The following is a 27644-nucleotide window of genomic DNA, read 5'->3' as shown; positions in this document are numbered from 1 at the left end:
TGGAAACTTTCATCATTCTTTTATTTCCTGGTCCTTATGCATTTTCTGCAGGCTTTTGTCGAAGACAGGCTGCTAGGTTAGATGGACATTTATTCCAGTCCCACACGGCTGTTCGTATGTTTTTACACAGCTAGTCTTGAAATTTATCCAAAGTTTATACAGCTAAAAAAACCTACATAATCCCCTTTTCTAGTCATATTCTAAGCTAAAAAGGATGCTAGCCTGTCTATTCAGCATCGCTGCTGGTGCTCTTCCAGAGCTGAACAAGAGCAAGGGCCTTCAGGGCCGACTGTCCCGATGGCTTTATATGGTTCCTCAAAAATTTGGACTGGAATTGTATTAAAGCTACATACTACAACGTCTCACATTAAATGTCAAAAAATTACAAAGAGAAGGAAGAGCTAGAAGCAGGAAGAGCTAGAATGAAGAACTCCAACAGCAGAAGGAATCTGTATCTGTCAGCATTAATTAAAAATTTAGAAGCAAAGACAATATATAGAAATACTAAAAGTGTCAGAAACCACCAAATACTTGCAGACTTCTACAAGCAGTCTCATCTAGAAAATAACTTCAGTATAAAAAGCTAAATCCCCCTCCGTAATACTCCACTCCCTACTTCCCCAACTCTCTATATTTAGAAGAAAAACTCAAACTCTTTTTTGAATGAGGAGATCTTGTTCCATTTTTGAGAAGTCCAAAAGTATGATTCTGAGGTGCTGCGATAACATAAACTGTAGTAAAGACCACCCAAAATGAGAAAAATGGGTCATAGCAATACTACTTTGAAAGGACTAGAAAGGATGTTTCTTTCATTAAGTAACTACATGGACCAGTTTTTCCTCTAAATACAAATTAAGTACGAGGGAACAGGGTCCTGCAAGGTTTAGAAATCCAAATTAAGAGACTCATCCCTGACTAGTAATCTGCTTATACTTCCCTCTTAACACTATGAAAGAAAAATGCAAAAACCTAGAGAAACAGCAGGAAATAACATCACAATCGCAAAGTTTTTTTTTGTTTTTTTTTTTTTTTTTTTTTTATCTACACAGACAGTTGTGCACTTTTTGGTAGACTATTTTTTAAAAAGCAAATGCATTACAGAACAAGTAGAGAACACTGATGCAATTCTTTGCCTTTGCGCATTACTCTGCTTTACAAGGAAACAAGTTTTTTTATAGCTGCTACCCAAACTGGTAGGTGCTGCCTGAGGAACAAACACTTTGCTCATTTCCTTAAGCGTTAACCATTTGCAAGAATAATTCCTATAACTTCAGACTGTCAGTTAACATGAGAAAGTTGTGATACCCCTGCTAAAACTGAGATAACCCTTTTTATTTGCACATGGCTAAGTGCTAGCAATTGGGGAGGGGTGGGGGGGGAGACAAATGAAAGTCTGCAAAGAGGACCACAGTTCCTGAAGTTCACACAGGTGGACAATTAACACCAACTAATCTACTTTCCTTCTAAATATCCTTTTCCAAAGTCCTTTCAAACAGTCAGCAACATTAGATATTTCCAGACCAACCTTCGTTATGATAAATGGTAAAGGAATATCTTGCAAATGAAGAGCTTGGCTTTATCTTTTCCATAACCTCCCGGAAGGCATGGGAGGGTTCCCATTAGGTTGCTCTGAAGCCACCTCTTCTGTGCTGTACAAGCCCAGTTCTCACGCACTGGGCAATAACAGGAGGACAATAAACAACGTAAATAAATTAAAATTAGAGTATCTTGGCAGAAGGAGAAAAGTTTTATCCACGTGGACAGTCAAGGAGTGGAACAGGTTGCCCCAAGAGGCAACGCAGTCTCTGTCTTTGGAGGTTTTCAAGACATGAATGGACCAAGCCCTCAGCTCATCCACTAATGAACAGACCTTTCTGGTGTGGTCTCACAGGTGACCCTGCTTTGAGCAAGAGGGTGGAGTAGAGACCTTGTGAAGTCCCTTCCAATCTGAGTTATCCTACGATCCCGTTACTACTACAAGCAAGAGCACTTAGTAGTTCTTTACAAAAATGAGAATTGACTACAGAAAGCCAATAAGTCATCTAGAGAAGAAACTAAAATATCAGAGAGCATGAGAAAAAGTGAATTTTATTCCAGGGGCAGCATTAACCCGATCGCATGTACCACAACAGCAGCTCAGCCTTATGTGACAGCACAGAGAGTACCGAAGTCTTTTCTAATTCTAAACTGTAAAGCACCTAGCAGCTAGCGAAGAATAAATTTCATGTCTCACGGAGGAAAAATACCAGCACAAAATCTGAGATTTCATTCATAAAACCTGTCCCACTTCACTACAAATGGCAGTTCGCAGCAAATAGGGATAGAGAATTTGCTCTTTGCACATGACAGCATACTGGATATGGAAACGAGCGATGGATATTTTATAATGTCTATTCTGATCAGATAAGTCACGAAGCTGATAACCTAGGCAGCCTAAAAAAAGTTGGCATTTGACTTCTCTGCACCTGAAGACAAAAGGAAAGACTATATCCAAGTTGTATCAGCTTGCAAACTCAGACCATACTTTAGACAGACAGAAGTTATTCCTGTGTTTTCCGTGACAGCTGGTATCATATATACATGACAAAAAAACGTAAAAGATAAAATTTGAAAACATGGTAACATATATTTGAAAAGTTACCACACAACAGGAATCCCTCCACCTTCTAGGATACGCAAATTAAACATCAAAGTGTAAAGCAGCAGGCATTCAGAGCTTCACCCACCGGTGGTGAAGTAATGGGGAAGCTTTCTACAGCCTTGAAGAGAAGTCCAGCAAGAGTAATACAGGGTCTGAGTACCACAGAAGGCAGCTGTTCACAGACCTCCTAGTTTTATTTCCATAAAGGAAATTAATGGAGACAGGGAAACAAAAAACTCCATGACTGAATGCTAAATCTGTAGTGTGGAACTACATCAAGCCCAAACAAAATTGATGACAGAGACCAAATTATAAACAACCTGGAACAAAAGATGCTAGTTTGTAGCTGTCATCATCTCAACCAGTTAAATGGCAGAGGTTAAACTCCACATTTGCAGAACCTTAAAAACAGGTAAGAAGGTCGAAATCCTACCAGACCATCCATTTAGGGATGCACTTCAAGATTCAAGAACCAACAGTGAATACCTCAAACTCAAATGAATCAATAGAGTCAAAAAGAAATACACAAATATCAGTTTTGATTTCCTCAATGAGATTTTCCAAAACTCAAATCAACACAATCCTCTCCATCTTGTTGACTATCCTCATCACTGCAACACATACCCTGTTACAGGATCATGCTGCTGCCAAAATGGATATAGGAAAATGTAAAATACGTGGCACTAAAAACACAGAAGGTCTGTTTGTGTCAGGAGCTGTGTGCCATTCCAGAGAAAGACAAACAGATGACATGATAATGTGGATTATTGCATATTTAATGCAAAGCTTTCAAGTTCTGAAACTTGACATTTGTTCTAATGTTTGCAAGACCAAGTAGCGGTGCGGTCAGATGAGCAGTCACAGCCTTCAGTTCTGCAGGTTGGGCTAACTGCTGATGTTTGCTGACCCTTTAACAGTGCCTACTGAAGTCATATATAAATATTTTTATTTTACAGGTTAATGCAGTATACAGATGTGAGCAGCTAAAGACAGAGAAAACAGCCAGCCAACAGATGCAGGTGAACTTCACGCAGAACCCTAACTGCTTGCAAATATTCAGATCACAAGCAAAGGTCCCTCCGTCTTTGCTGTGCACATTAAAATAGATATTTCCATGACCGACTAGAAATTTAACTGCTTTCCAGAGATCAATTCCTGAAAGCATTATTGCACAAAGTAATATGGCTCAGAGACATCTGGTACTAATTTGGGGGGGGGGGGGGAGAGGCTGTGCTTTCATTGTATATGTCCCAAAATTGCAGTTTTTAGATCAAACATCATCCTGATTGGAATACCACCTTATCTTTCAACTTTGCCTTCTGTCTCAAGGCATTTTGAACACTCAAGTAGCGAGAATCTTGATTCCACCATGAGACATAACCTACGGATGGGAAAATTAAGGCTCAGACTTATTTCACTGAGCTTCAGAGGCCAGCCTTAGTAACCCAGCCACCCATTCCTCCTTTTATAATCGAGAAAGAAAAGCCAGCGAGGAATTGCCCTGCCAAGGTTGCCCACCTCTCCCATGCCATCAGCAGGATTTTGAGCTATGTGACTCAGGTTCTGTGCGGCATTGGTGGCTTTAACCCTCTCTATTTTAAATACTCAGATGCCTCTGAGATCATCCACAAAGTTATCCCACCTACCTAAAATTTGGTCCCTGCAGGACTTTCTTCACTGCTGTACACTGGGACAGAAAGACTCTGAAAGCCAGGGAGTGCAAAGAGAGCAAGGTCACTTGCAGATAGAGGAATAAAAGCAGGATTCGCCTCCTAGCCCTCTGTTTCAACAGCCAGATCATGTATTTTTTAAATCCTCTTTAGCTCCTATATTCATCTTCATGCCAAATGGTACCGTCTGACTGACATTTCTGACCTTTCCTGTACAGAAGGCGATACAGAGAGAAATGATGGGGACAGTCATTTCAGTACATGTTAAATTCCCAGTCTGGAAAATCTCAGCTGGAATTAAAATCCGACATCCAGATGAAGTCAGTTGAATAAAATTTTCAAAAAAGAACGAAGACCTAATAAACATCTATTGATAATCAGGCTCACTTGTTGGGAGCCCAAATTTTGCTATCTGATTTTGGCCATAAGTTGAAGGCAGTAAAAATAATTCTCAACTTTCTCAGCAGAATTTATGGTCTCTGGCACAATGGTGACAAAAAGAAATTTCTTCTGTCTTCCTGGTGGTTCTATAGGCTAAAGAAGAAAAATTCCTCAAAAATGTCTATCTACCACTGATGGGTTGAAAAAAAAATTGGGGGCAATGCAAACTGAAGAACACTGTAAAAGTGCTCTGTGGTCTTCAAAGGTCAGTTGAAAATTGGGAGCCAAGAGCTCTGAGCCTGGTGCACACAGGTCAGTCAGCGCTTTCAGCACTTAACAGGTATTTCTGGGGAGCTGCAGGAACCGCGTGACAAGACTGCACTCGGCACTATCCGTTTCATCAGGGAAAGGGCACAAAAATGTTTTTTGTCAAAGCCATTTCCTCTTTCTGCACTTGCTGCCGTGCCTGAAGCGCAGAAAGGAAGCGGGCTGCTGCAGCAGCTGCAAAATAACCTTAGGTCTTCAAGCCTGCAGCACTACAAAATCTGCTAAAAGCATTAGTAAATAGCAGTGTTTTGGGGTGCTTCTTGGTTATTTTGTGGTTTGGGGGTTTTTTGCCTTTAGTTATAACATTTGACTCACACCTGCAGGCCGGGCTCCAGCTCGAACGCAACTCAGCCCGGTTTAGTGGGGTAACACACTCAGCTCTGCTATGTCTTCAAACGCTTGACAAACATCCCCCGCTCCCAGGTAAACCGAGGCGCGGATGAGGAGCGTGACGTAGGGAAGCTGTGGGTGAGGACGCGGTGGCAGAGTCCCTGCCACTCACCCGCCAGCCTGAGCTCTCGGTGAAGCGCCCGGGACCCACACGCGTGCAGCAGCGGGACAGCTCTAATGCAGCTCTATTTTAGCGGAGCTGGGACAGAGCATCCGTCTCAGGGCAGAGTCCCAGCGCTGCCTAGCATCGGTTATCGCGGTCTTCCCCTCCACCATCACATCCGTTAAACATCTGCAATGCAATCCTCTCCCCCGTGCTCTGAACTCTCGCTGCAGAGAGGGCCTTCACTTCGCTCCTCTGCGGTGCCCAACACAACAGGACCTTGATCCGTCACCGGAACCCCTTCGAACCGTCAAGAAACAGCAGCAGCTTTCATCCGTTTTATCTGGTCCTAGCAACTGAAGCGTTCAAGTCTTTTTTTTTTTCTTTCTTTCTTTTTTCTTTTTTTTTTTTTTTTTTTTTTTTGCCAGCTCTGCCAACTAGATACTTCGTAAAGCGAAACAGAAGCTCTGCTTCCTTCAGGGCACCTGCTTTCAATTACAGGAAACATACGGCACCTTCAGATTTTCCGCTTTCAACATCTGTGCTTTGCAGGTACAAATTGTGGTATTCAAATTGCTGCTAAGCCTTGCAGGATGGTGCCTTGCTTTCAGGGCCATGCTTGAGAGACGCTGGAGGTGGACAGAAAGCAGAGGCATCTGCAAGCCTTGAATTTCTTTAGAAGGGGTCATCCTTCTGCTTACCAAAAGAATTGAACCCCAGGGGGAATTTCCCTAAACTTAAGATCACCAGCGTTCCTGCTGGGGGGAATCTCCACTGTGCGTTCCTCCCTCTCCTGTTCTCGCAGTCCTCACGATTTATTACACTTCACGCCAGAGAAAGTAAGAACATGGAAGAAATAAATTCTTAAGCTCAGATAAATCACACCTTAAAAGAAGAGAAAGGAGTTCTTAAGAAGAAAAAAAAAGTATTTAGAAAAGGGAACTAGGAATCAACTTCTTTCGTTTAGGTAATGTCAGGAAAACACCAAGAATCAGTGCCAACCTCCACCAGTCCCAAAGGCCATCAGTCTGTCCTCTTAAATCATACCATTTTATGCAAGCTTGTATCACCACAACCAGCAGAACATTAACAATCCACGTTGTCCCAAGCACTAGATTGCTTCGCTCAGCTTTTTAACTTGGATTCAGCTCTGGGTTTCTGTGCCTGTCTCCTACCATTTTAGTTCAGCAGACCGAAGCAGTAGGATTGGACCCAGACTCGTCTTTGCATTCCAAGCAGTCCACATTGCCTACTTTTGGTCCAGGACTTTTTCTAATTTAATTATGTTTGCACTTGGATGTAAGTTAAGTCACAGCTCAACCATTAACTGTGCTCCGCTATGGCATTCGCCAGTGTGTATTTGATTTCGCTAACTGCACAACATTTGGCAGTGAGTTTTTGATAAGTGTGTGTTTGCAGATGTTCATGACAGACTAATAACGCCAAAAGAGGCTCCAGGAATGTTTTAAGTAAATATTATGTGAATATTTTCTCAACAGTGTCTGTCTACCAGCACCTTCAGAGCTGCATAAGCTTATCCAGAATACGTCTGCATTCTCTTTCCACTAACCAGCATGGCCCATACTGCTAAGCAAATTGTAATTTGACTTAAATACTATATAGGACATAATTACAGGACACGCGGTCATGAAGCTCCAAAGAGGCAGCAGTTTCTGCAAGCTTCTACTTGCCATGACTAGGTATTTCCTCATCAATCATAACAAAGAATGAGTAGATAGAGAATGAGAGATAGACCTGGGCTAGGACCTTCTAAAAGGTATCGTAAGAAACTACATTGCTCTTCTCTGCTTGTCTTCTTCCTTTTCTATTATTCTTCACTATTTTGGCCTAAGAGTCACACAAGGATGGATCCTGGGAGTGTCTAGCTGCAAATAATTTGAACTTGCAAGATTTTCAGAGCAGGGACCTCCTTCTCCTGTTTTATGAGGTGGCAAAACATCAGTACAGTGAAGATGCTTGAGCTTGGTGGAGAGCAGATGTTAGGCATCTTAACTTTTTTCCTAGGAATTTATTGCATTGTCATCTTTTCGGCTGCTACCAGCAGACGGTTTAACAATTTGGAGTGATAGTCAAATTGAAAAGAATTTAGCAGTGCCCCTGACATTGCATTACACGGAAGAGAACTAATTAGGGCATTATCCTCTCTTCTGAAATACGAGAATCGAATTCCATGCTCAGCCATAGACTTCCCGTGGACATGTCTCATTTAGGGTATAATAACAATACAATCTAAAGTACAGCAGACGCCTATGCAGACCATATATGAAATAAATTTAAGCTAAGCTAGTTACCAGTAACAGCTGTGAAAGCACAGGCTCTGAAACTCATCTGCCATAGACAAATCTCTAATCTCTTTGGCTCAGATTTATTAAATCTACGTGTCCAAGATTTCCTATTTAGTCAGCAAAGAGAAATAAGCAACTGGGAGGGTATCTAAGGGATTTTAGGGGGCCTGAAACAGGGGTAGCAATATCTTTGCATTGGCTATAGAGGCATCTTAGGGCAATTGTGAACAAGCAGTACCTAGCTGTAGAGGAAAACAGCTTTTTCATGGCAAGATTATGAAGACAAATAGAATGCATATGGCTTTGAAATTCATGGCAGCAATTATCTACTTCAGTTGGATCGACTTTTATATTTTCCATTGAGCTTGTCTGCTAGTAGTAAGCCAATGTGCATCTGCTCTGGGAAGGCCAAATTACTTCTTTTCTGTCTCAATAGTTTCCGGTTTTGACATGACATAAGACCAGGGAGGACCTCCTGGTGCCACCAAGCTCGGTCCTCAGCCAACACGGGTAAACCCAAACAATGATCTCACTCATCAAGTTCAAGCCTCGCAGCCCACTAAATACAGTACTGCCATCGCAGGCGGCGCTGTGCTGAGTCTGCAAGGCCTCGGACTGAGGTGCGTCACTCTTGCCTCATCTTGCCTTGGCCAGCCTGGGGCTTCGTTTTAGTTGCTTTAGCTGTAACAGCAATTTTCCTAATGACCAGGTGGCTATTGCCTAATTTGTTTTAAATTTTGCTTATCTTTGCATAATTCTGTGCTTTAACCATAATTCTGATACGGACAGTAGTAACAAGCAGTTATTCCGGGTAGAATGAAGTATTTCTGATGCCGGTGCAATGGCATGGTGCAGAGGAGTATGGCCATGAAGAGGGGACAGCGGGTGCAGCGTGGAGGAGCAGAGGGGCAGGATGCTGCGAGATGGGGCACAGAAGGACACCAGGACCCCGGGCTATATAAACACTCGCCCACAGCTGGATAAAGGAATGCAAGCCTGTGGTTTTAGGGATAAGAAAGTATAAGTACCCAAAATATCTAAGACATTGAAAGTGCAAGGAATTTGAGCGTAATGTGGAGTTGCAATGCAGGGGAGAAAAAGCAGGGTGTAATATTACTTTATATTGAAAAGCACACAAAAATAGCAACATGCAGACACCAGAGTGAGGAGGAAAAAATCATCAGTATCACACTGCTCCTGGGCAGCAAGAGGAAGGAGAAACCCCCACCATCCACATACTCCTCCGTGCAACGGCCTGGGGACACTGACAACTTGCCAAAACAGCTCCTAGCACCAAAAATTAAAGCTAACGGCCTCAGGACCGGCAGGGCCGGGCACAGGCTGAGCAAAACCCCAGAGAAAGGAGTAAATGCTAGGAAATAATTTTAACCATATTATTATTGAGGCTTTTTTCCCCCCACCATCCTGCTCTTTCTTTTCCTTTAAAAAGCAGATCTGGATTAATAATAACGATTTGATTAAACCGTTAAAGATTTCAATGAGACTAACAATAAATTTTTGCCTTGACACAGCGGGGCCGTTTTTTTTTTCCGGCCCGTAACGATTCCTCGAGGGTAACGAAGTTCGGCACCGAAGCCGGCTGCGCCTCCCGCCTTCGCTCCTCCTGCGAGGAGCCAGCCCAAACCCTCGCGGCCCCCCAGCCTCACGCTACAGGGGAGACGCGCTGCCCCCTCCATCTTTTCTCACCGCGGAAACCCCAGCCCAGAAACAGAGATTATTGAGGACGTTCGCAGTGACCTTATCCCTCGGTTAAAAGGCAAAAGCACAAACACGACGGGTTTTGCTAACTAACTGCAAACATCCGAGCTCGCTGGAGTAGTTTCTGAGCAGTGACAAAGCAAGCGGTAATAATATAACAATCATGATAATATGTTAATAGATTTAATTGAAGTAATTTCTGCAGACAATAAGAATTATACCCTAACGCGTTAATTAATGTGATTAAGAAATGTTGCAAAAATGAATCTGTAAAATGATATAAGGCGATATCAAAAAAAAAAAAAAACTAGGCATGTTTTTACAGGGGAAGAGTCTTTGGAGCTCTCCTCGGGGTGAGATTTATGGACATGAAGTCACTCGGCAAGGTAAAGAGCCACTTTCATTTTAGCTGCAACGGACATTAACTCTGCACCCTGATTTCCGCTTAATTAAACCTCCAACTGCAACCAGTCAAAAAACAAACCGAAAAGATGATGTGCATTCATTGAGGCCTATGTAATTTCAGGCTCATCTTACATCAACAGAGGTCTACCTAAAACACTGTCAATTCAAAAAAAATAAATAAAAACAAACGTCCCCCTCCCGCTCTCGCCTGCCAGCCCCGCCAGCAAGTTCCCTGCTAACCGTGGCAGCCTCAAAGCCAAACAGCGCGAACGCAGCCTGGAGGAGGAAAATACGAAAAAAAAAGAAAAAAAAAAAAAGAATTGCAAAAGTGGAAAACTAAATAAGACACCTTCCTTCCTTGGCGAGCCCGAGGAGGCGCGGAGGATCGCAGCGGCGCCGGCGAGGAAGCGAAACCCGAGCGCGCGCGCGCGCGGGGGGCCAAGAGAGCGGAGGAAAGCGAGCGGCGCGCCGTGCCCACGTGCCGCCTCCCCGACGGTAAATAAATGGATAAATAAGCGAGCGCGCCGATTCGTAGAGAAGCCCTGAGGAAGGAGACGGAGAGGGGAGGAGGAAAGCGTGGAAATACCTCGGCCGCGGAGAGGACGGCTGCTGCTCGAGGAGCGGGCTCCTGCCGCCGGCGCCGCTTCCTCCGCGGCTTCGCGGCGCAGGAAGCGCTGGCCCGAAACGGCCCGCTCACGGGCGGGCGCCCGGCCCCTCCGGAGGGGCGCCCGGCCCCGGCCCCGGCCGCGGGGACCCCGCAGCGCGCCGCCGGCCCCGCCGCCCGCCCGCCCGCCGGAGGCTTTTCCCTTCGCAAACTTCCCGCAAAGTAAAAAACAGACATCCGCACAACGGCGACAACGACGACAAAAAAAACCCCCCAAAACCGAAAAAAAAAAAATCAAAAGAAAACCCCCAGGATCCGGCTCTGAACGAATAAATTGCACAAGGTCCAATTTGCAAGACAGACTATTAATGTATTTTTAACGGCTGAACCAAGGGAAGGTCATTACCCAGTGCTTTAATTCCAGGACATTAGCGCTGCATTTATACATTAGCAGTTAATGTGATAGTGTCAAACTCTCCACTGGTTGTGGCGTTGTAATAATAACGGCTGTATTAGCGTATTTTGGAGGGGGAAAAAAAAACCTAAAACTAAAAACCTCCCAAAACCAACCGTTGGGAAGATGTTTATCTTGCTCTGTCAGTTTTGCATGCAACATCAAATCTATAATGGAAAGTCAATAGATGCGGGGAAAAACGTAAAGCTTTGGTAAGGTGCCCCAAAGCAGATTTTTTTTTTCTATTTATTATTTTAGGCAGCGCAGCAGCTCCGGACTCGGAGCCTCGAACACGATTGTCTCCCTGAAAACTGGGCTCACACAAGAGCACATCGTCCTGGTATTATCCTTTTTTTGTAAAGCTTAAAGCAGTTTAAAGGGGAAAAAAGCAACAAAAAAATAACCGCTACCACCAACAAAAAACCCTCCAATACCCTTTTTTTTAAAAAAAATTAAAGTTTATATTAGATTTCACATTATTTGCCTGCTGCATTTCCTTTTGAAAATTGCTTTACTTTCAGTAAACTAACAGATCATAACAGGTTTCAAACACTTCCGCGTCTCTTATCATTATTCATAACCACCTATTTTCTGTTTTTTCCCCCCTTTTTACTTTTTTAAGCTTCCTTTTGAGAGGCAGGTGCTCGTAGACTTAGAATATTAAAACAAAGCTGTATGTGGGTTAGGAGGATTTTTTTGGAGTCTCTGATCAGCATATCTGTATAGCTGAATGGAGCAGTTCAATGATTTCTTACTTGTAACAGAGCTACGGTGCAACCCTCCCCTTTCGGCCTCCGAACCCCTGTCCCTCATCACACGTAGGGGGATTGCACTGATGCTCTTGTCTGAAAAAGTCTGCAATCTTACGCTTAAAAAAAAATAAGAAAAGGACAAAAAGGCAAAAAAAAAAAAGGCACTTTGCATCAGTAAAGCAGCAGCTGACATGGTGCTCACTGAACTATTAGCTAAGCATGCAAACGGGCAGCGCATAGAAAGAGACCTTCTTTTGGGACAATTCATGCAGTTATGAATATGTAAGGCACGTTCTCATATTCCGCTTTGACCTCCACATACTGAAATGCTGACAAGGGCACGCACGCTCCGACGAAAAGCCAGGCTTTGGGTGCAAACCTCCCCCGCCCCGCAAAAGGAAAAGAAAAACCCCGCGCAAGTCAAAATCAAAACCGAAAGAGGACAATTCGGCTGTTACAGCACGTGAAATTCTCAGGCTGCTGGAAAAAGTAACTTTGCAGCCCACAGGGTTGCAAGGAAAGGGTAAAAAGGAAAAAAAAAAAAAAAAGAAACAAGAAAGTATCCTAATAGCTTATAATTTTCAAGACAAAGACGCTTCCTTTTAGGTTTTTAAGTTCTGTTATTTTGTGGAAACCTTAGCGCTTTTCAGTCAACCGGAATTCTTTTAAAGGCGAGAGAATCTTTTTAATCCCCTGAGGTTCACAGTGCCTTTCAGTTTTGTGGCTTGTTTTCTTGCACTCTGTAGGGAGGAGAAACACTTCAATTTGCAGGAAAACGCAAGTGGAAGTTTGGCGATTTACTCACTGCAAGCTCGCCAACGCAACGCCACGCGTAGCGACGAGAGCCAACCTCTGCCCTAGTTTGCAAAGAGGAAAGTGGACGTTATATAGAAAATGTGCACGTATTTTGCTCGGATTAGCTTGTAAGCACTCAGCTTCAAGGAAATGCAGAGTTTCCCCCATCTCCAAATAAAATAAATTAAAATAGACTGTTGAGGCTGCTGCAATGGGGCCCCCAGAACATCTACGTGACCATCAAGGAAGCACCTGGACAACAGGACATGCTACGCCCAAGGGGGGATCCTCACCACGAGGTTTCTCCAGTGCGAGATAGCAGCGATAATTAAAATTACACGAAGGAAAACACCAAACACAAGAGCCCAATGCGGAAGAAGGGAAAAAAAAACATACACCAGTGCCTCCGGGCCACTTCCAAACCCAGCAGCCCAAAGCCAGTCCTGGCTCCTCTTGCTCTAAAAGCTTCGTATCAGTTATATATGTATTTTTGAACTGGGGTGTGCGGAAGCTACTTGCTCTATTTCATGGCATCCATCATTTCCTGCAGCACTGGAAAAACAACATATATATTTCTATGGAGTTGATTAAATAACATCCTACTCCTTTTCCCCTACCATCTGTAAGACCGGGAAACATTAAAAGCTGCAGCACTTTTTAAAGTATGAAAACTGAGAAAAATGCATGCTTTGGTGTGGCCTTTAAAGACTGTATTTAATATTTTTAAGTGCTCTGAGATGGATTTGCGAAGAACAGAGACCTGAACACTTTCTCTGTGGAATGAGGTTGGTAATTCTTCCAAACAACCAGCAAATTACTTATGGGACACACAGATCAACCCTAATAAAAGCAAAACATTAACAAAACCTTACGAAAATGCTGTATTTGGGATGTTTACTTCTACCTCAAGTCTTTAAAAGCAGAACTTTAACATCAAGAGTCCTGAAGTCTACAAAATATTCCCATTTCCAGCCCAAGACATGTGAAGATTAATAAAAGAAAGGAAAAACATAACATTTCTTCTCTTAATTAGGGTGTTTATGCAAGTGAAACGGATACACAGCTGACAGCACATATCAAACTCACTTTTTTCTTGAGTCTCCTAACTGTTTTCTTTTTCTAAGCCTAAGATCTTAGTGAAATGATTAAGGGAAAATACATACGTAGAGAGAGAGAGAGAGAGAATGTATGTGTGTGTATATGTATATGTGTATATATGTATGTGTATATATATGATTTTAAATGATGAGGCCTAGAAAGGAAGATTTACATTCATACTGTGGCTTGAATTCAAAAGCTCAGAAACATGAAAGCAACTCAAAATTCAAACTGATTATATTTTTAACACCTTGTTACTCAGCTGGATGATTTTCTTCGGCGCCTAGCAATTCCTGGGGCACAACATCCAGGACACGGTGTCACTTCAATACTGAACAACGAAACCTGAAGTTTCGAACGCTCAGCTCTGAATTTCTGAAATTTCAAGGCTGTATTGCCTAAAGGCAATATATCTTAATTAGGGATAGCTTTATCGGCAGGAAAAAAAAATAAAAAAAAATATAAAAAAATAAAAGTTGCATTTGGAAGGCAAATGAGACTTGGGGGGGCGGGGAGGGCAAAGGGATGTTTGCAAGGCGACTGCGTTGGTCCTCCGCGGCAACGCGAGCGCCGTCTAGCTCGCCCCGAGCCGAGCCGGACCCGCGGAGCAGGCGCGGGACCTCCGCCGTCAACCCCTCGGTCCTCAACGCAACTTAATTTTGGCCTGCCAAAACCTCCCACTCTTCCACGATAGAAAAATAGCAGCATAACACTTAACGCCTTGATTTTTGTTTTCTTTTTTTCTTTTTTTCCCCAACAATAAAGTTTTGCACTTCCAAAAAACAGCCAGTGTAACGCTGCTTCAGAAAGCGCGAGAGAGTAACGAGCGGTATCCTTCCAGGCAGCCTGGTAATAAGTTACACCCAGAATCCTATTTAGAAGTTTACATAATTCACAGTTTCTCTGGTTACATATGCTGCAAAGTACGACATCCAGCTGGGAAAGTTGGGCCACTTTTTTCGTTTCGTGGCAGTTACTTGCTTTATATCGTCCCAAAAAAGAAGGAAAAAAAACCCTACTATAATGCAGCTATCGCAATTTCTTCATGTCACACTTAGGCACACACGCAAAATACTTGCTGCCACTCAAAAAGAAAAAAAATAAAGTTGCCTGAAACGTAAACTAGGCAGCATAAATGTAATTTCCAAGAACTCCGAAGGAGAGAACAACGAACAAATACGCTTAAATCCCACGTCAGCTCTTCTAATGGTGCAGTTTTTCAGATGAGTGGAATTTAATCCTGAGAGGCTGCCAAAAAAACAGGCCGACATCCCACGAGTCAACATTACAGCATTTTAAAACACAAGCACACAGAGGCGTTACAGATAACACGCGCGCTTTGCAAACACGAGCAAAATCAATCCGAATCAAAATGCAACCGCTCCGGAATGACGGGCTGCGCCGCGTTGCTCCTCTCGCACCCTCGATTCCGCTCGTCCGGATTTACACACGCACCAGTACACTACCGAGGCAGTTAAAACTGAATACCTGCAATTTCTTCCTCCCCAAAACGTAATGGCCTTTAGCAGTCATTTTATTGTGACGGAAGATATTAACACCCAGTTCTGCTCCTAACTCCAGGTGGCAACGTAAGTGGATCAACTGATCACTTACAAAAAAAGCAATAAAAAGCAGTTTTGCTTGGTGCTGAGGGCAAATCACACCCCTAAAATCCTCACTGGGTCTTTCCTTATTCTCAGTAGAAACCCATTCGTGCCTAGGCATTACACAAATAGCTATTAAGTTGGATGCGTGGCACAGAGTAAATAAAAATGCACCATTTGAGCAGCCACGAGGAGAGGCCATGCAACGAATTCCCGGTCGGGATGCGCCCAAATCACGCTGCTCTGCAACCAGCGCAGCAAATGCTCTCAGGAGGGTCTCACTGCCCACCAAGTAAGACACGACAGCGAAAGAAGTCAATGGAGAAAAAAAAAAAAATATATATATATATATATATACATACACACACACACACACACACACACACACACACACATATATATATATATGCACATCCCAAGAGTTACCTAGTGTTTATGCTGGATTTTTCATGCCTAGCTCTCAAAGCATGTTACAAGTGTGACTGACCTGTCATCTATAAACGGAAGAAATGAGGTTAACTAAGGTAACCTGCTTTTGACACGTGCTGTATTAACAGCCGGTAATATTGCCTTGGGGAAAAGTAAAAGAGATATCCACAGGGCTAGGGGGAGTCTAATTAATTAGTGGGGTCTGCAGCCGTTCATTTAAAACATGCCTTTGCTCGTACTGAGCTGGCCAAGACGCAGCGCTGCTGCAGATTGTATTTGGATACACAGGAAAATGTTGCAAACATAAAAGGACGTGCAATCTTTTGGATCGAAACGGAAAGTCTCAGAATAATTTCTCAATTTAATGATTTATTTTGGGGAAGTACCAGTCACTAGGATTCTTAAACACTAAAAAAATATTTTGCTTTGACACCTACAGGAGTGCTCTAAGTAAGTAGCTGGGTAAGTTATGTTTTGCTCTAGGAAAAAAAAAATCTTGAGAAGCAGTAGAAAATATTGTAATGCATGCAGATTAGCGGGCTAGAAATACACTTTGCTCTATCCTTATCGTGAATGTTTTTTCAGATAAGCCTAGAGCTTTAGGCTCTAGGGGCTACAACCTTGCAGCAGCACTAACTTAAAGCTGGAGCTGCCCTAGCAGACTGCCAGTTCTGCGCCCCGTTTTGGCCAACGACTCGAGCTGCGCTGCGGCACCCTCGCAGGGCAGCCACAGAGCCCAAAGGAGCGCGTTCTCCTTTAAACTAGGCATAGGCATCATTTCTTAAAAAAAAAAAAAAAAAAAAATTATAAATCACTTAGCTCTCCAAGAGCCAAATTCCCAGGACAGCAACAGGAATTATAGCCATGCTAGCAGTAAAGGAGAAAAGACTTCGCCGCAGTTGGCATAACATAGCGCATCGGCGAGAAGCTGCTCTAGGGAACGCTGCTGACGCCCTCTCTGTGCAAGCTCGCTGGATGCCACTCTCCCTGCAGCCCACTTTTTAGGAAATTACACAAATTTAATCATTTGAGCATGGGATTCTGCTCATCCGAAAGCTTTTCTTTTCTTTTTTTGTGCCCACCTAGAGGACACAATCCCCAATTGCATCTAGAAAATCTCAATTGAACTATTTTCCTGGCTAATATGGTCTCTCTCAGCAAAGAAAGAAAACACTCTTCCAGATCGCTTTAGCTCTAGAAATTACTCTGCGCTCAACAAACAGCAAATCCCAGGGGGTAAGACAACATTTGGGACAGTTCCTTAGAACTGACTAAGGAAGAGGTCCTGCAGGAGGCTTTGACTATTGGTAACAAACAAAAAACCCTGAAATCTTTTGTTCCCTTACAGTTTCCCTTCTCTTCTCTTCTTCCTTCTCCCTCTTGAATCAATTTCTAGTTTTTAAAAGCCTCTGTGAAGAGGTGGACACAAAAACATCACACATTGCTACAGCGGCCGGGTGGCTCCTTAAGCATCCCTGAAGGCATCGTTCGAAGCGTTAGGGCACATCCAAGGCAGTGCTGCCCCTTACCCCTGCGCTCTGAGCACTAGCTTCAGCATCTAAAAAACACACAACCCCTTCTCCCATATACTTTTAATTGACTGCTGTTGCAGAAACCTCTCCCAGCCTGGGAGCTCATGCTCCGCTCCCACTCTGCAAATCCATCACCAGTGCGCTAGGGCGGTCCCAATTCCCACATTCCTTCTTGGTTTTTAGATTTTGCATTTTTTTCCTTTTTTCCTTCTTTTTTTTTCCCCAGAACTTCCCTGAAAGCCCTCTTCGAGAAGGCCTTAGGTTTGCCACGAGAAGCACGGTGTGTTTGGCCATTAACACAGATCACTTTTGCAAGAGACTGCTTGTGAGCAGCAATGCAAAGGAAGAGCCTGTGGGATTTTGCCTGAGATTTGATTTTTGCCTTGTCAGGTTTTGCTCATTTGCTTCAGACCACCCCATAGCAGTTGCATGCCCCCAAAGGAGGGTTTTTTCCACCCATTTGTTGTTAGTGTCTCTGACATTGCCCTTTTTTGCACCCTCAAACCCACGCCGAACACCGGTTCCTCACTACCCACCAGCTTCCTTGTGCATCGCTCGCCTTTTGCATCACTCCCTCCTCCTTTCCGCCCATCCGTTTCCATATTTCTTTCCTCAGACTCTGCAAACTGGTCCTTTTGGAGGGCAACGCCTCCTTGATGACACGAAAATCCCTCCCCGAAGCGCGGTGGCTGAATCGCTTGCAAGAAATTGGTCGTGCAGTGCAATGCGCAATCGCCAACTGCGCCTCTCCGCACCTGCGCGGCCGTTCCCGAAGCCCCGAGTCACCTACCCGGGAGCAGAGTCACCCCGGGCTTCAGCTGGGAGCAACAGCGAGGGAGGCAGAAACACCTCCGGAGGATAATTCTGAGCACCTAAGATTTAATGTAATAGAACTATTAATAATATATAAGAGAAGAATTATCCAGAGCTTTTTCGTCAAAAAAAATCTACAGCCCAAGTCCCATTGGAATTAAACAGGGATTTTTTTTCCCTTGTTTGCTGGGACATGAATTAGTACCAAGTGCGTAACCTACATTCCCAGCTGAACGTGCAGTGTTGCATCCAGCCCTTGCTTTATATTTTAGTTCCTTATTCCAAGCGTAACCGTCGTAAGCTTGCCCTGAAACACGCGTGTCATTTGCTGCCCGTCGTGTCAACTGTCAACGCTTTCCCCCCCCCCTTCTTTTTTTTGTTCCGTTATTCCCAGTCATTAACTCGATCTCCAATTTTAGTATTTACAGTGCCAAGTCAGATGGATAGCTTGTTTGCAGCGCAAGCACCCAAACTGCATTTGCTGGTGTCTCTGTACAGCTCCTCTTTTTAAACACTAGACTGAATTCTGCCTCCTTAAGTGTGGAGATAGCACGGACTTATATCATTAAAATATATCAAAAAAAAAAAAAAAAAAAAAAAAAAAGCACTGTTATAAGCATTGCTGAATCAATGCCGGCACGCTTGGAGCCTTAAAGCCCCGAGCTTGTCTTTGAAACCTGATCTTCGCAGCACCGTTATTCACTTTGGGGCAACCGGAAAGTTTCCGTCAAGCACTAACTTATCTTGCTCTCTCAAACGTTGCCTAATTCACGCTCCTAATCTGCAGCTTTTTATCTCATTTGTTGCTCTCTGCGTGTGGAACTCGCTATCTATTTGCAAAAAGGGAAGTAAGTGCAACCACCGTTTCCTAGACAACAGGAGAGCAAAATTAACTCTTCCCCCACCCCTCCCAAAAGAGGCAGGAATACTGAATTTTGCTCTCTGAACCGTATTAAAGAAGATTTATAGATAAAATAGCAGCCCTTACGAAGCAACGTGCAGCAAAAAAAAAAAAAAAAGAAAAAAAAAAAAGAAAAAAACGCGCCGCGCTGCTACAGCATGGAAACGTGCCTCGCCGTGCACGTCTCGCCTCACCTGCAGAAGCCACAGGCTCATCTTAACTTATGACAACTAGAGCAAAGAAAGAAAAAAAAAATCTGAAAAATGTCGCTCATGCAACGTGGGTAAAACCCCCTGCCTTGACAGCGGGGCACGCCGACAGAATTTTGCAGTACATCGGCTTTGCATAACATTTGAGCGGGCACCAATATGGCATTGCAAAATAGGTTGTAAAAGACCCGAGTGCAAATTCACTCGAGCCTTTTGCACTGTTTTTTCTGGCTTGCTGCCCGCCCCCCCTTACGGTCTGCGGAGGGATACTCATCCCGCCGGATTTCGGGACCGGCTGAATCCTTTTGCTCTCAATTTAGAGCCATGGGATGCCTCATGCTATATTGCTTTCCGTTCAAACTGCGGGACTGCTCCTTTTTCAGGGGATGCAAAAGGGGAGACAACGTTCTCAAATTCAATAAAAATAAGCTCTTCTGATCTGGGTTCTGTTTCAGTGCTTTACTGCTAGTTTTATGGAGCCCTGCGGATACCGGGGTCTTTCCGCGGCTGTGTTTCATCGCTGCTGGGTTGCGCCCGTGCAATTTGAGAGCCCTTTCTCACAGCCTGGAAGCAGTGTCATTCACAAGATGTGCTTTAATACACCTAGATACGATTTCGGGGCATCAAACACGTTTATAACAGATTTAAAGAACAGATTTGTTTCTGCACCGTGGCAAGCTGCAAAGGCACCCCGCAGCTCCTCCGCGGGCGCACACTGCGCACCACCACAGCCCCCAAACTTGCCGCAGGATCACAGCACGGGCATAGGCCTTTTTTGATGCAAAATGCTCTACCATAACAGTTTATGGCATCTCGCAGAGTGACCGAAACTAGTACGGTGGGCACACTCTAAATAGTCACCAAGTTCTCAAATATGCAAGTGCCGAGTGACTAACCAGCACGTGTATGCACATACCGGGGCTGCCAGGAGCTGCTGCTGCTGCTGCTGCTGCTGCTGCTGCTGCTGCATCGGGCCCAGTGCAAGGATGAGAGATGACAGATCTCTTCCTTTAATACAGATATGTATCTTTTCTCTCTTGCTCCTCCCCGGCGGACAGTGCAGCAATCCATCACGCCTCTAAGCCTTTTTCCCTTTGCAAAGAACGTCCTTGCTTGTGTTGAGACGCATTGGCAAAGGCAGAAAACCAGAGGGAAAAAGGAAAAATAAAAAAAAACCCAAACAAGCAGATATTCAAAAGGCAGAGACGAATGCAGGATTCATGAGAGTTTCTTGCTCTTGCAGCGCTTTAAGACATGCTTGGACACAGCACAGCCACTCGCGCCGAACTGCATTTTAATACTCGCACGCTCACACGCAGACTTTCCTCCTTTCCGGGCCGCACCGCTCTCCCGGCTGCCCCGGCTGTCAGAGGCACTCAGGGAGAACTGCAGATAAGAACTTCTGACTTAAGAGTACAAGTCACAAAATGCATTATTTGGCTGTCAAACCAGGACTCGCTAAATTAATGAAGCATTTTAATTCCCCGATCAACAGAAGCAAAGTTAATTTTGTGAAAGTGTGCTAGATTCCAAACCTATTACTATTAAGACTAACTTAAACCTCATCTACATTCTTCAGGGAACAGGAGGGGAGAATAAACAGCGGTGAAATTAGCCACAAATGTGAAGAGGTATTTTTTTGGCTGCAGTAATTTTGATGAAAGGAACTTAGAGGCCTGTTAGCACCAATTCCCAGAAGACTGGCCCCTTTTCAGGCAGCCTACCTGATGCCATCTTCTTTATGCACTTTTTCTCTTTTTCCCCCTTTCCACCCTGCAACAAGCAGCACACACAGTCATTTGTTTTTGCAGGGGTTAGACTTGTATTTCCCAAACGATTACTTGCACTGCAGGAGCTGCTCAGATCTCTCATGGATTCAGTTCCCCTGGTTTCACATAAACACAGAACAAGGAAATGATCTTTTCTTTAAAGACCTTGCAGTTTATGGTTAAAAACGAGCAATGATTTATTCAGTAAAAGCAGTTCAGGACAGAGCTGAGATCTTAACTAAGTGGTCAGCATGCAGACTGTTCTCCACTGAGGGGACATTGAGGAGACATATGATGAAACTTGCACCTCATCAATTTATATTTAATTTGAGAGAACAGATTTGCCTTGCATTGTGCTTTTGAGTCTTGAATGGTTTCAAAAAGCAGAGTTGGAGGGTCCTATTCTTTCCACCACTGTCCAGAAATCATCAATTAATCCAGAAGATGGGGAACTCTGTTGATTCAAGGGACACTGAGGTTCAAGTCCTTCATTCGAATCAGGTCATGCTAGGTAGTGCCTCTGCGGGAGCTTGCTAGTTTTCTATATTAATCTCTCTCTCTTTTTTTTCTTTTTTTTTTACCCAGTTTCGCTCTAGAGCAGAGAACTAGTTCTCACCAGAACGCTGACGTATTTCTACAAGAGTAAGTGTAATAGCAAAGACATGACATTTTGCAAAGAAAAAATATTTTCCTTGGAAGTTTCCCAAACCACATCAACCTACATCTTCATCCTCATTTTCAGCATTTGATGAAGAGCTTCTGATACAAGCCTACATCTGGGATGCTTCTTTTGCTTTCTCTGAGCCTACTACTTTCAGCACATTGGCTCAGATGGAGTCACCGAGAGCAACTCTAGGGTTCAGCCTGGACAGATAGGTCAGCCAATTAACAAGATGTTTTTCATCTAACTTTTCGCAAATGGACTACACAAGGACAAACTTGAGAGAAAACATCAGTCTCATTTTTGTGCAACAGAAGGGTCTCCTGCCAGGCCCTTCAAAGGGAAAGGCTTACTCCTGAGTAAATAAATACTTGGCAAGTTCAAGATTAATCAGCCTCGTCTGGGGACTTTACAGAATTTGATCCACGACTCTCCTAAGGGAAAGGAAAAGCAGGACTTGAAAGGACAGAAGTCGTCCAGGTGGCAACCATGGGAGAACGCCCACCCTCCTGTGCTGAATTAGTCCAACAACAGAAGGTGCTCACAAAACCTAGTTTTAGACACAGGAATCCAATCCCCTAGGTCCTCTGCAAGGATGCAAGAGAAAAAGCTTCCCAGATGGGTGATGCAGGCACCAACATCGGCTTCCTACAGGACATTTCAGACCTGGAGTCCCTCACTCTCCCCGGACTGTAGTGGAAGTCTAGGAAGATGGTCCTCCTTGCAAACATTTCCTTGCTAATGCCTCCAAAGACTCTAGGCTGGATTGAAAGGACAGCTGTACCATGAGATCCAAACACATATTCAAATTCTTTGTGCCTCTGTATCAGATTTTTTTTTACTTTACCAAGACATTGACATACTTCACAAAAACACTCAGCTCCTCAGAGAAAAAGCACCGAGTTAGAACTAAGCTATCATTACTTCCACAGAAAATGAGTATGAGGCTTTACAGTATATTTCTGTGCTTGCAAAAGTGGGTAGGAAGACTAAAATAATTGGCCTGATTTTCAGTGTCTAACTTTAGACATCCAAATTTGAAAATGTAGGTCATATGACAACCCATGCTATTTAAATCTCACACCCTGGATTACTGAAATATATAAAGCCACCTTTTATTGTTCCTCTGGTTGGCATTTTAAAGTGAAAACTGTTCAGGGTAAGTAGTAGATCGCCTTTGTATTAACATGTTCTCAAAACTACATTATCCCATTCATTAGCAATAGGAACAAAAGGAACTTTAAACTTGGTGGTTTGGGTTTTGGTTTTTTTTTTTTTTTTTTTTTTTTTTTTAATCATTAGTCTTTAAGAAACGCCTCTGCATGCCTGGAAATGCAGAAGCTTTACCAGATGTAGCTGTAGAGGGAGGCTAGATTGCTGTCCCCCTGACCCGGACGATTGCAAAGGGTTCATTACTCATGCCCGTTCGATTCCTGGCTGCTTTGCTGAGACAAAGATGTTACGCGGTGCCAACTGAGATGGTGCTTTGGACGTGGACACTTTCCCACTATAAACTGGACCGAGTCCACTAGCTTATTCCATGCACTGAACAGCTGTTGCAAGGAAAAAACAGAACAAAACAAAACAACTGATCCAAGCCAGCATCCCAGAGGTAAAAAGATCCTGCAAAGAGAACTGGTGTTCAGATGTAATGTTTACAAAAGTATATTTTAATTTAAATAGTGCCTTGGGAGTAGCGAAATACAAAGTCTCTTCTTAACCCTTTGCTTTCCAGCTTTGAAAACAGCAAAACTCAGGCAACTTTGATCAAAACCAACCCTCCTGAAATTCCTCTTTCTCATGCACTTTGATACATACAGTGTTACGCAAAAAGAGACTTTTCAGAATGTTAAATTAAAATACAAGGAAAAGGCAGGAAGAGGCCATTATGAACATCCTTTATCTGGTGTGAGCGTGAGTGCACTTATGTTTAACTACAGTATTTTCACAGGACATGCTATATTCCCACTCTTTTGCATTGATTACATAATAAAGATATGTGACAAATTCCAGCAAACCCTTGTACTCATTACTTTCTACTGTCAGTCAGGTCAAGCATCCTTACCACTAAAGCTACAGAATAAACCCTACTCCTATAAACCTTTAAAACCCCATTTATTTTGTTTCATCTGTTTGCTCCCTAGGCAGAAATCTGCACGTGCAATTAGAAATTAAAAAAAAAAAAAAAAAAAAAAAAAAAAAAAAAAAAAAAAACCAACCAAAAAAAAAAACCCCTCCTTTTTGCTTGTGCTTTCCATGTGTATTTAAAAACTTCTCAGGAAGAGAGCAGCCTGAAAATGGGAGAATTCACATTTCCTTTTTTATGCAGTTCTACTCGTTGAACACAAATATTTTCTTCTTTATACTTTATGTATACAGAAGTCCACATACCATATTACAGTGCCATCACACCTTCCAGAAGCCCAGTCATGTCAGGGACACACAGGTAGAGCAATCCACAGCTTGTCTATTTATCTGCATTTCAGGAAGCTAAATATCTACATCAGCAGTAGAAAACACCCTAAATGAGTATTCTTACGCTTAAAAATGCCCACCCCCAAGGCATGGCCTTCTTGCTGCTCCAGGTTTCACATGCTCAACTGGTCGCCCGTATGCCACTGCCACAGCATCACCTGCACTAAAATCATAGCTAAAGCACTGCCCCTTCGGTGGTCTTTTAGGGCTAAACAACATTTGAGTGGCTGAGCTACAGCACTGCTTTCTTTGAACACATTCGAGGAAACTAGGACTTGTGGGCAGTAACTGGGACTTTGAAGATATCAAGAGTTTTTTGTAAAAGGAGCCTAGTCTCCTACACACGTTATGAGCTCTGGGCTGCCAAACCTCTGCCTACTTATGGCCCCAAAGGACTCCTACTTGTGTATCACTTTGCAAGATGCACAAATCCTTTAATTATTCATGCAACACACCGCAAGCAGATATTAACAACACCTTTACATCTGCAACACAAAATGAGGTGGTGCAGAGAGGTTCAGAAATCCTGCAGGAATTCACTCCAAAGTGCCACCTAACTAACACTGCAAGTTCGAGACAGACTAATCATCAGTTTTGCAAAAAAAACACTGTTTCCCCATATTGACAGCTTCTGATGCAGATCATATCCTACTTAACCACATCTGTAAGGCTGCTACCCTCCACAAACTCAAAGATCCACATATGACACACATTTTAAATGGAGGCAGAAAAAAAAAAAAAAAGAAAAGAAAAGAAAAAAAAAGATGCCAAAAATGTTGCCAGCACCTGCCAGGTTGTTTATCTGCCAATGCTTGAGCTCCTTAGCAGAACATATCTGCAAAATACGTGGCATGTAGCAAATATCATCTCAAACCAAACAAAAAATCCAGGTATATCTAAGAGGGCAAAGGACCAGAGGGAAGGAAATAGGGCATTTCCTAGCCTCTGCCCCTGGTAGCCAGAGCACGTCGAGTCACCTCGTGTGATTCAAGGGTGCTTCCATATCATCCTCCAAACTTCTTTTTGCTATTGCTTAGATCGCACACTGGATAAGAAGGGGACTTGTAGGTCTTTGCAGTAAGCTAGATAGCATGCAGAGAGAAAGGGCATCATTCACCTCTTAATATCCCAGTTCATACTTCCTAAGTAAAGATAAGCATCAAAAAATTAGAAGTGAAAGAAAATTTCTCCTCTTGCCCAAGAGCATAAAACAACCACTGAAGCCAAGATGACACACATAAGGACACTTTCACATGTTGTTCCTTCTTAACTTCTCAAAAGGTCAAACAAGCTGGGAACTAACCAGAGAAAAGCACACTCCAGGAGCGATGGGCGCACAGGAACAGCTGAAACTGGGATGCTGTCGGAAGAATTTTCTTTAGGTCTCCTGTAGCTAGCTCCTGTTGAGCTGACAGTGCATCTTCCACAAACATATTCTCATGCAACGCTATACTTGTTTAACAGTCGCGGCCGTGTATTAATCATTCTGCACCTATCATAATGACACAGTGCAGCTAAGTAAACACACTGCTGCATGAGAAAGGTTCAACTTTAATACACTCAAACGAATTAAACTAGATGTTAGCAGGTTACAAAATGACGAGAGGGATGCCAAGAATCAAGAAAGATTGAATTTAACCATTATTAAAACAACAAAACTTGGGATTGCCAACTGTAAACAGTTTTCATCACCTAATTAAACAGTCCATTAGTGGTTTTTCTAAAGAGATGTTTGGCGGCAGCCACTAGGCAAAGCCGGTGACTTTGCGCCCCGTGCTGATGGAGTCGCTCTCAAATGAGCACCGCCCCTGCCTAAGTCATTGCAATCCCACCGAATCCTTTGCAATGCTGTTTGCTCAGGAACCAAACTGTGCCCCCGTTTTGCCCGGCGCGTGGGGCAGCAGCAGACCTGAGCAGCCTGGGCACACACCTCTAACTGACAAAGCAAAACCTCGATCAGGTGGTTTAAGTTTCATTACTAACAACAAACACAATCCCTTGGGAAGGGTTCATTTCCATAAAGATTTGAAAATATGCTGAGTCTCCGCTGACATTTTGCAAGCGCGAAAAACCCTCGTGGCCAAAGGCTCCCAGAGTCACCAAAACTCCAGGGTTCATGTACCACCTCTGGCACTTCAGAAGGGACTTGTCAAATGCTTTGCACGAATTGTGGCCAAAAAAAATCTCACCATCCGATTCCCCTGGTAGGCCAGCACCCAAATCTGAAAGGCAGAGCAAGGCTTGAGTGCAACTCAAACAAGATGCCATAAAGGTTTCCCAGCTACTCAAGCAGAATGAAAAAAAAAATAAAGAGGGCAAAGATTTGCCAATCTCTTACAAATTATTGTGAATTGTTGTTTAGAATGAGCTCCTTTTTGCCGTTATCGCTCTTAAATAGAACTGTATCCAAAAATATATTTGTTTATGTAGATTGGACATCCTTCTCCTGTTTGAATTAGCAACATAAGAACATTCCGTATCAGCGCAGACATACTCGATGTATTTAATGTCAACACTGCTAGCAATGATGGAGATTGGAAATATTGCTCTGCTTGTTGGCCATGGAATAAATTTGCCAAACAGAATCAGTGCAACTCCAGAGTTTAAATTAATGCAAGCAACACTGTTATCCGTAGTCTTTAGCCTGCCACTCTTAACTTCTAACAGAAACGTTTAGGAATAGGAAGCATTACATCTGGCTACAGCTGCATATTACATGGTCCATTGAGACTTAGATGCTGATGGTTGAACTGAATAACAAACAGCTGGGTATAAATGCAAAGATCAGGGAATCACAGGAAAATGCTTGTAGAGTATCTTTGAAGCCTCAGACACAATGGTACTGTATTAGTGCTATTAGCATTACGGAATAAAACAGCCTGAGGACTGGAGTTCAATTCCTCAGCATGGGAAAGCAGCTACTTTAAGGCACTAGTGGCAGGCTCTTTCCTGGCTACTCCAATATTTATATTCCAACAACATATTCGATTAAAAAGTTGGTGGTGAAGCTACCATGAAACCTCATGTCTACAGTACTGGGTAAAACAGTCTGCCTCAAGAGTTGCTGGACCTACTTTCTTTGTGTCTTTAGGGAAAATGTTGACGAAAATATTCTCAAATTAACAAAGGTGATACTTCCATGCCTTACAGAGGTTAGGTGCAAAGATTTGAAATAAGACAAGTTTGATCTAATACAGAAGCAAACCAATTTAGTGAAAGCATTGTTTCATCTCCCCATAGGACTGCAGCCTACTGAGAAGGAAAGCCAAATACCAAAGGATGGGCATGGTCAGAATGACGGGTCTTCTCAACTGCTTTGGACACCAGAAATACAGGCTGCCAAACAATCCTCGCAGCTTCTACTGGATGAGGAATTTATTTTAAAGAGAAAAAAAAAAAAAGAGAGAGAGAGAGACCAGACAAAATTGCTGTTATTCAATGACATTTACTACACATGCTGCATATTGCCAGGATTGATGCTAGATATGACTATCTGGCCTACAAAGCAACCATACAGAAAGTGTTAAAAGACTTCTCTAAGGCAACTGAAGAACAAAGACAACGACCGAAAAAAAAAAAAGAGTGGCAGAAGTGAAGAACTAAAAA

The 27644-nt window shown here is 43.2% G+C and overlaps 1 protein-coding gene across 3 annotated transcripts in view; it reads right to left on the bottom strand.

Annotated features, from left to right (window-relative positions):
* CELF2 (CUGBP Elav-like family member 2) overlaps positions 1 to 27644 on the bottom strand; it is a 206060-nt gene that overhangs the window by 164167 nt on the left and 14249 nt on the right. The window contains exon 1 of one of the 3 annotated variants that reach the window (XM_062580617.1): positions 10529 to 10565. The exons of the other annotated variants lie outside the window; for them this stretch is intronic. The gene's annotated coding sequence lies outside the window, so the exon portion shown is untranslated. Of the gene's footprint in view, positions 1 to 10528; positions 10566 to 27644 lie in introns of those variants that run through there. 3 annotated transcript variants of the gene reach the window in all.

The sequence above is a fragment of the Rhea pennata genome, chromosome 1 (genome assembly GCF_028389875.1).
Source record: "Rhea pennata isolate bPtePen1 chromosome 1, bPtePen1.pri, whole genome shotgun sequence".
In the NCBI taxonomy this organism is placed as follows: Eukaryota; Metazoa; Chordata; class Aves; order Rheiformes; family Rheidae; genus Rhea; species Rhea pennata.
This window is presented reverse-complemented; position numbering and strand designations above follow the sequence as displayed.